Source organism: Rissa tridactyla, chromosome 11 (genome assembly GCF_028500815.1).
Source record: "Rissa tridactyla isolate bRisTri1 chromosome 11, bRisTri1.patW.cur.20221130, whole genome shotgun sequence".
Lineage (NCBI taxonomy): Eukaryota > Metazoa > Chordata > Aves > Charadriiformes > Laridae > Rissa > Rissa tridactyla.
This window is the reverse complement of record NC_071476.1, coordinates 18,921,627-18,930,951: the sequence shown is the minus strand read 5'-3', so window position 1 is coordinate 18,930,951 and position 9,325 is coordinate 18,921,627.

Sequence of the window (9,325 nt, the reverse complement as noted above, 5' to 3'; positions counted from 1 at the left end):
TGAGAGTCACTCTAGTAGCTAATGGCCATATATTGCCCCAGCTTGAGAATATTTGAGATATTGGTTACCCACAACTCCCTTTTGCGTTCACAAGATTTGCAGATTTTAAGGATCTCTGCCCCACGGTTCAGCTGTAGCGTGGGAGGTGGGGAAAGATGCATTTTATCCAGAGTCACTGGCCGTTTTGTGTTCATTTCAATCGTGTCTCCTCCCTCGGGCGTAGGTATGTGTGCCCCGTGCACGCTGCGTCGGCGCGAGAAGGATCTTTCCCCTTCCCTTGTCCGTGCACTGACGTGAAACCCGTCCTGGTGGAGCCCTCAACCCCTGTCTGTGGGAAAATGAAGCAACTTATCCCTTCTGCAGAAAAATACAAATCTTGAAATCAAGGTTATGCCTGGGAATTCATATTAAATGTGAAAACATACTGGGGTAGCCAACTGTTTTTTGGATCCCTCGGTCTAATCTTGGAATTTTTACAGCCAGTTACATTCTGTAAATCATCTTGGTGATGTGCAACTGCAGTACAAGAAAATAGACGCTTTCAGACCAGTCCTGAGGATACTGAAATGAATCTCCACGTGAAAACGCGAGTCCCCTGTAAGCGGTGACATTTGTGTGTGTGAGCGTGCGTGTGTCATCCAGGATCGCTATTGTCTTCTGGATCTGGAGAAACCTCACCGGAGTGCTGCGGAGGAGTGGGTAATTGGGCAAAACAATGGCAAGGCCACAGAAACAAGGAACTCGTGCTCTTGGGGAGCACAAGTCAAGTCATTCTTGTCATCAGACATCCCAGTCACCTGCTGGGATACCTGGGGGAAAAATTAGGGTAGCAAAACACATATTGTTTCTTTTGTTAGAAGTGCCAAGTTCGGTGGAGATGAATTGGCCATCTGTTCCACTCCCAGCGACGTTCTGGCAAGCCGTAAAGCTCATTTTTATACGTTGCCACTTTCCATCAGCGCTAACAAAAGTCAGAGGGAATTGTTTAGTTTTTCCTTAGAACATTCTTCCTTTTGACAATATGCAACCAAGAGCCGTTTCCACAAAGTTTTGTTCTCCCTCCGGCCTCTTCGTGTTTGCACAAGACATTCAGGTACCTTATCTCCAAGTGGGAGAGTAATCAGACACCTATTTAGGCTTGAAACTAAAACCCCTCAATGGGCCGCCCAACAAAGAGCTCTTGTCCAAGCAAACACCGTTCATCCTGGGGTCGGTCCTTTACTGATAGAGTCCCTGGGTCTCTGTGTGCTTCTTCTTGTAGGACAGTCCACATCTCTCCATTATGGTTGGGGTCACGGCCTTCGCCCACTGTTTTCCTTTTGTGGCGGAGATGACACACTATGGTCATTAGTCATGTCCTAATTGACTGCCGTGGGCTGCGGAGATATCCTCTAACACGCTTCTGAAGCTGCGGAGTCCCCCAGTGTCTGCATGCTCGAGCTCTTCTTGCATCTGATAAAACGCATCCAAGTCCATGCACTGATCATCATCACCTGGGCTGGTTTTATCCGTGCGGGAATGTGGAATTTAACCTGCGCGCAGTGGATCTTATATAGCATTATGTATCGTATAAGACACATAAATCGTATGTATGAAATAGGGCTGAGCTGGTGTTTATGGTTTTCAGGACAGTCATTAGCACGTGGCTCTGGCAGATGGAGACGTCTCGCTCAGGTCCCACCTTTCCCCCGGCGGTGGCCAGGCTGGTGGGGAGGCAGAGGGGAGAGTAAGTGGCTCTGGTCTCTGAAAAGATGAAGCTGCTGTCTGGAGAAACGGACCTGTATATATTCAGATTTTCCAAATTCCTCGAAATACTTTTAATAATAATTCTTTATGGTATTTTTCCCTTCCTGAATGACTGTTTCTGAACGCAGGCCAGCCAGTTGAATTCCCCTGCGTTGGGTTTCTGTACCTACATACTTTGAAATTCTGTTTTACTAAACAGAATTACACCTTTAAAAGACGTTTCTGAGCTTTGTAAACTTGTTAATGAAGTCTCACTTCATTCAGTTTGATATTCTTTTAATATCGCAGGCAATGAACGAAATCAAACACCGCTTTGATTCCAAAGTGATTTCTTGCTGTTACGAAAAACGTAGGCAAAATTGCTCTTGAATTTTCCCTCCAGATAGTTTTCTTAGATAGGTATAAGGGAAGGCCCTAGGAATTCTCTCTTTTTCAAAAAACCCTCCAACGTTAGCAGGTTTGTGTTTTGTCAAAGTCTTTGGGGAGTTTCTGCTCCAGCTTCCTTCCCTCAGCAGAGCAGCCCCGTGTCCTGGCCGCAGTCCTCGGGGGGCACAGGGGCGAGCCGTGGGGACAGGCAGGTGAGTCCTGGAGACCCACTTTCTCAAAGAGAAACCCTCTGCCCTGACGGGTGCTTTGCAGAGGCTAAAACCCCTCCGAAACCTCTCCTGCTCCATCGTGCTATCCGTGACAGCAGCGGCAGAGTGCGCTTTGCCGTCAAAAGGCCATAAAAAGAAGTAAGCAGCAGCAAACAAATGTCCCGTGACAACTGTCAGGCCATTAAATTATAGAATAAATAATCCCAGCCTATTTAGATACCTAATTAGCTTCTGTGTGGTTACTAGAGTATGAAATAATACTCGGGTGCTGGAAAGGAGCCAGGGAATATTCACTTCCCGTCCCACCGCTGCGTGGATTGCTGCTGGCAGGTAACTAAATCCAATAATTACTAGCAGGGAATAAAAAAAAAAACCCAGGACATGTCTGCTGTTCTCTCTCCAAATTGATGACAATTCAGCAAAGAGGTGAAAGAAAGTCTTGGAAACTGGAGGAATTTGAAATTCTCGGTTTTGGGCGCGGTCCCCTTCTCCCTGCAGGTCGTCTCCCCGACCCACCGGAGGGGCTGCGGGGACAAGGGGACTGCGCCGCCTGCGGCACGGGACGCAGCGTGGAGGCAGTGAGCTGGGCACGCTTCGGGGTGATTTTATCTACGAACTCCTGTGGCTTAGCCTTTGCCCTCACATCCTCGTGGCTCCGTGTCATCTCTGATGCTATTTACAATTTATACCAGTGAAGGAAAGGTAATTGAGCCCCTTAAGCTTTTTTTTGCGATCTGGGGTTTGTGTGTAGGTAAGAAAATAAGGAGACAAACTGTGATTCTTTCTTTGCATCTATCTACTAGGAAAAAAACTATCTCTGGGACACTTGAAACTTGCCTGGCATTAATGAACATCAAGAAGCCATGCCAGAGCATCGCTGGTAATGCACCAGAACTCCCCAGTTTTGGGTTTCACCCTGAATGTTTCCTAGAGCCGATCAGAAGGAGCTGAACCCGGCAGCTGCGGTGCAAGTCTCTGAGCTGAAATCCAACACGGACAGCAAAGTAAAGCCCCATGGGTGGGAGAGAAAAAGCACTGTAGAGGAGGATGACACTCCTAAAAAGTGTGCTGGTATGTAATATGGACCTGTCTTCTCAGATTATTTCCACTGGGGGCTTTGGCTGAGACTCCTGTAAAAGGCAGGAGTATGCAGGGCTGCTGGTGCTGCGGTCACTCCTGTCCTTTGTGCGTCTCGTGGGAGAGAATTCCCTTTCCTTGAGTCGTCCTAAGCTGCTACAGCCAGGATAATTTGCACTTACCCTGCCTCCGACTGAGGCAGGCTGGCGCCCAGTTTACATGTGCCCTGCTCCGGGGGAACACGTTGCTGTCCCGGGCACTGCCTCTCCCCGAGCCCTGCCGTTCCTGCCTGTGGGCTTTCACAACCTGGTTTTGTCAAAGTGAGTTGTGTGACTTGAGGCTACTCGAGGAGAGCGGGGAAAGGGCTCAGGAGGGGGAATGCTGGGCTCGGGTCTGGCAGCGTTGCTGTCTGCGGGCAGGGATGCAGGAGCTCGGCTGCTCCCCGGGAGGGCACATCCCTTCACGGCTTCGTTGCCTCGCTGCCCCTTCCTGCCCTGAGCAATTATCTGTCTCGCAAGGCTTCACCCCGCGTATTTTTCTCACTGCCTCCTGATAAGCAAATGCAACGCTCGCAGTGACAGGGTGGAGACAGCTCTTAACTGTGATGGGGGGGATCGGGGAGTGTGAAAAATTTACTGTCCTGTTCATCACCCTGCAGTGTGGTTACAGACGTACGCACATGTCCGTACTTCGCAAGGCAACAAGCCCCACGCATTAATTCTCTCCCCCAAATCTATGGAAGGCAGGCTCCAACTGTGGTAGTAAATTACACACAGAGACACAACACAGATATATTGTCGGGCTCGGATTTTTCCACTCTGTGCGTTTAATTTGACTCAACAGTGTCGCCCCAGTTTCTGCAGATTACAGAGTCCACACTCTCAATCATTTCTATTGCTCCCATAAGGAGAGAATTTTGCTTTTATTTCTTTCTTGTGTGCTTGCACCTGCTGTGTTTTATTGTCCTCTTTAACCCTTTCATGGCACGGGTACGTTCTCTCTCAAACTGGTGTGCAGATGCCGGCGGTCTTGCCGTGCTGCGATAGGTAAGGGGTGTTTGACGGCTTGACTGGGAAGGCTCGGGAGGAAGAGGAGGGGAGGCAGAGCGATCTTTGTGTATGCCGGTGCCCTTCTGGTAATCCAACTCTGCAGTCTAGAAATGTGGTTTCAATTTTTCCGTTGAAATATGTAACGAGAAGTATTGCCAATACATACTGTAGTCCTCTTTTGTCGAGCATTTGAGTCGTTCTCCCGTAGCCCAACAGCTGGAAGAATTACGTCTTTTGACAATGGTATTTGACACTTAGTTTGCAAATTGGATTCGGATTTCAAAAACAAGAAGGAAGTAGGCTGGGGGTTGGTCACCGCATCAGCTCTTTCTTAATCTTTTTGTTGTTTTGTCTGCTTTGCCATCCAGTTGGAAAATCATTTCAATAGCCCAAGCTTGACATTGTCTTTTCTGATGGACCTATAAAGTTGTGCAAACAACTTTCCAAGACTTCCTTTGGGTGCCCACCTGATGGCTCCGCCAGGAAGAGACTCTTCTTTTACGTGTCTCTACTTCTTTTGAAGTGGAGTTTGGAGGTGGGAGACCTTGGCTGGGTTTGATGGGCACTGGAGCTGTAACTCCCCGTTTTCCTGCTGCTCTGCTGAAAGCTGCCACTCTGCGCTGGCTTCGACTCCTTCGCAGAGCACAGACTCCAGAGGTTCTCGTTTGAAATTTAAAATTAGCATCTCGTGTGTGTGCGTGTGCGTGCGTTTCCTCGGATGACTTCAACACGTTTTGCAAATGTAATTAACGCTCATCCGTCTCCACGTGTCAGAAATTGAGGCGCAGAAAGTTTAGCTTAGCGGCTGTTGTTTGAGATAAGAGCTGTAACCTAGCACAGCACTCAGCATGTGGGAGGCTCGGTACTCATGTTTCTTCCATTTTACTAACGCATCGCGCTTCTTCCCACTTCTTATTGACGTCTGTGGTTGGTCCTTCCCCCTCCATTTATATTGCTTCTCGGTGAAACTGAAGGTTTCCCAAAAGTAAAGTTCATTCTCAAGCTTTTCAGTTCAGCGTGAATGCGGAATGTTTTTGAAAATAGGAAGAAATTGTAAAATGGAAATGGTTTTCAGGAATTGTTGTGCACCTTCAGTCACCCATCCCGACTTTCAGTGGGTTTTCTATGCTCTTTAAGATTTTCTAAAAAAAAAATCCATGATTTCAGAGCATTATTTTCAGCAGCCCGTTGCTGAAAATCTTGGCATAATACGTTAATGTATCCAACGTACCGCGGCGTATGGTTTGGTATCTGTTGGATGCGTGTGCCGCCCTGTTCTGGTTCCCTGGGACTAACTGGTGTGTAGGACCTACAGCAACCTGCCCTGGACAGGCTGAGCTTTGTAGGTTGAACGTAGACCTCTGAGGGAGGTGGGATCCATCTTCAGGGGGATGAGTAGAGGCAAAGGCTGGGGAATGCCCATCTGTCAGTCGTGTGGAGAGGAAGGGAATTAGTGATGAGCGGAGGAAACGTGTAATGGTGCAGGCTGGGGAGAAGGGAAGGTCACAGTCTAGATGTGAGATCTACAGGGAGAACCAGCACTACCCACGTGAGACGCTGCTCTGGTGGGGGGGGAAATTCAAACTATGGCTGGGTGTGCTCCCCGTGCTTCTGGAGCATTGCTCAGATCTTCCTGCGGTCCAGAATTGAACAGCCTGAGAGTTGCCTTGGGCTCAGCTTCCCGGATCTCTGTGCCCCATTTCGGATTCATGACTTGTCCCTCTTCTTACCAGCCTTTTTTGGTGGCAAGTGGTTTAATTACTGTGAAATTTCCATCTTGTTACCTGTAGGTCTCCAGCCTTGGCTTCCGTTGTTATGGCTGCTGCAGATCGCACATCAGAGCTTCTGTTCTCTGTGCTGTGAATCCAGCGCGGCATCACTTAAACCAGTCCGTGGTTTTCTCCAAAACAGCTCAGCTACTCTCGTGGCTTGAAAAAGATTCGATCGTAGGAAGAGAGGATGAAAGCAGGAGCCGAACCCTGCGTCAGAAAGACAAAAACTGTGTGACAGTGACTGTAGTGGTGTAAACTTGGCTTCTCTTTGCAGATACAGGCCCCCAGAGTGGTTGCAGGGGTGTAAACAGAAGGAAGTACAGGTGTGCTGGGGTGTGCGTATAACCCCCCACTGAATTCCCCTGCTTCACTTAGCGGCATCTTACCTCCGGCTTCTCTCCGGTATACATTTTGATGAAAATCCCTCAGTCCCAGTCTCATGCAGCCTTTACTGCTGCCGCTGATTTCAGTGTTGTTCCTGTAGCTCATCCCAAACCTAGTCAAATATTTCCAGAGAAGGGTTTAATTATAGAGCATTCTTCCCATGTTTTATGACATTAGCTAAGAGTGAGTTCCCATCCAAGAACTGAAGAGCCCACATTTGTTTGATTATCCGCTGTAATGTTTGTTTTTCTTCCCATCAGACAGAAATGGGCTTGTCACAGCACATGTCACTCCAGGGGCAGGGAGGTGTGGGTGAGAGGAGCGTGTTAGCACATCGCTCCTTGAATGAGTTGAAGCAGTGTTAATAATCCCATGCACAATCCTCCAAACCTTCCTGGAACCTCTCTCCAAGGCACAGTTTCCTTCTGGGTATCCAATATTCCATCACCGGGGAAGGAAAATGATGGGGTTTTTCAAAGGTGCTAATTGCTTATGTTTATCAAAAGTCCAAGAGTCTGCGAAAAGGTGCCGGGGGGGTAGGGGGGGGCATTTCCAGCTAGGAAACTTCTCTTTGCCCAGCCGCTTCTGAGAACTCGGCCAAGGTGATTTATGGCCCCGTTCACCGGTGAACGCTTCACGCGGGGCTGGGTTCTGCTTTTAAGCGGTTGAATGTTTAGTATAGAAATGATTAGAAGTGACTAGACTAGTATATGACTCAGAGGCTGCAATAATGAACAAAACATGCAAATAGCCATTTATAAATGACAAAAGCTGTAACAAATTACTGCTCCACGGCTTGGCTCTGGAGAAGTTGGGAAGCAAAGAGCAGACCACTAAGGGAAAGGAGGTTAGCGGGGAGCGCTGATCCAGCTGAAGTTTGCATCTCGGTAATCGTAGCGTTGCAAGATGTGAGAGAAGGATTATCCGTAGGCAGGCTTCACGGAGAGAACTCAGCGGCGGGAGGCTGAGGGTTGTGACACTTCAGCATCCAAGCCTGGCACGATGCATCTTCTTCCTGCCACACCACCTGGCTGACCAACGCCATTTAAAGGTGACAGCGACTTTGAATTTAGTTAACAAAAAGGATAAGGAATATACACACAAAAAAAGCAAAATTTACAAAATTCCAACCTCTAGGCATTATATATTAATCTAATTTATTAATATACAATAAAATTGTATCTTTAATCTCCAGGCATTGTATGGAGCCTGGCTGAAGGAGCTCCTGCAGAACTAACCTCTCAGTTGAGGATACAGTCCTGGACACAGCTACTAAACTCTCCTTTGACTACTGCTGGCTTAAAAGCATTCCCTATGCAAATACACAGCAGGAGGAAGTCGGTGACTTCTTGCTGCAGGAAAGGTCAGGAAAACTTTCAGTTTTATGAAAACGCTTGGCCATCGAATGCTGCTGCCAAAAGCGCAAAGCAGAAATACATTTGCAAGTCACTCAGACAAGAAAAGTATTAATTGGTCTTTTTAATTCACGGAAGCGTATTCAAGTCATCTTATCGTCATAAAAATAACATTTCAGTTGCTTATAATCCAGGCGAAGTGCTGAAGGTCTTTTTGTTGGTCAGTTTATCACTTCTCCAAAAGGGCATGAAGGAAGTGTGGCTAAAAGGAAGATGTCCTCCCTTGGTATGGCTGGAGCAGCCCGCAGGCTGGTAAACCAGTGAATGGGGTGTCCAGGTTTGGGTAGTGGGGGGTCCTCTGTTAGAAGGGGTCAGGGTTGCCCCGTGTTGGACTCACACGGCTCTGGCTTCTTCCAGCTGGCTCCGCAGGGCACAGCTGAGCCCAGCAGCGACGCTGGTGGCACCTCTGGAAAAGCATATTTAAGAAAGGGCAAAACCACCGGACAGGCAGAGGAGGAGGGAAAAAAGAGAGTGCTTATTTTAACAGGCAGTAAATTAAATAAATTTTCCCCAAGTTGAGTCTGTTTTACCCGTAACGCTAATTGGTAAGGGATCTCCCTGTCTTTATCTCAGCCCGCAGTTGAGGTGGTAGCAACCATATGGCCATTGCAGGTAATGTTCGGTGTGAAGCGGTGCAAGGTGCTTTGTTTTCTGCGCGGCCAACGCGTTCTAGAAAGATCAAGTGTCCAATGGGTCATTCCAGGACTTATTCTATATAAAGAAGAAAAAAGATCATCATGCATGCGCTGGAGAGCGCAGGCTAGTTCAGAGCTTTGTGGCTTTCCTGGCTATCTTGGGCAAACCATCTCTCTTCCTGCGCTACATGATTCCGTGTTAGTGCTCTAGAAAACAACGTTAGTAGAAGAAAGGCCCCCAAAGGATTTAATCAGAAGTTTTCCAGTGTTTTCTGGTAGCCTTCAAGCAGGTATTTGCGTTAGTCAGCAAATTACTGGGTTAATGACTTTGAATACCACAGTCGTGTTCTAGCGCTGTCACCCTCTTTCCCTCTAATGACAATGAAATTGTAAATATGAACACCTTTAATTGCAGAAGCAAGTGCAAACCTTTCTGAATCACTAGGGTGGGAGAGAAGACTTGTTTTTGAAGGAAGATACAGTGCCGTGCAGTGGCAAACTTAGTTTTCAAGCACAAAAGACATCCCTGCTTTATGTTAATCTACAAATTGAGGCCTAAAAAATTCCTGTGATCCCTTCGGAGCATAGCAGGTAACAACGTCAAATACTGAGCTGAGAAATAACTTTTAAAAGAAACGTCAAAAATGGCAC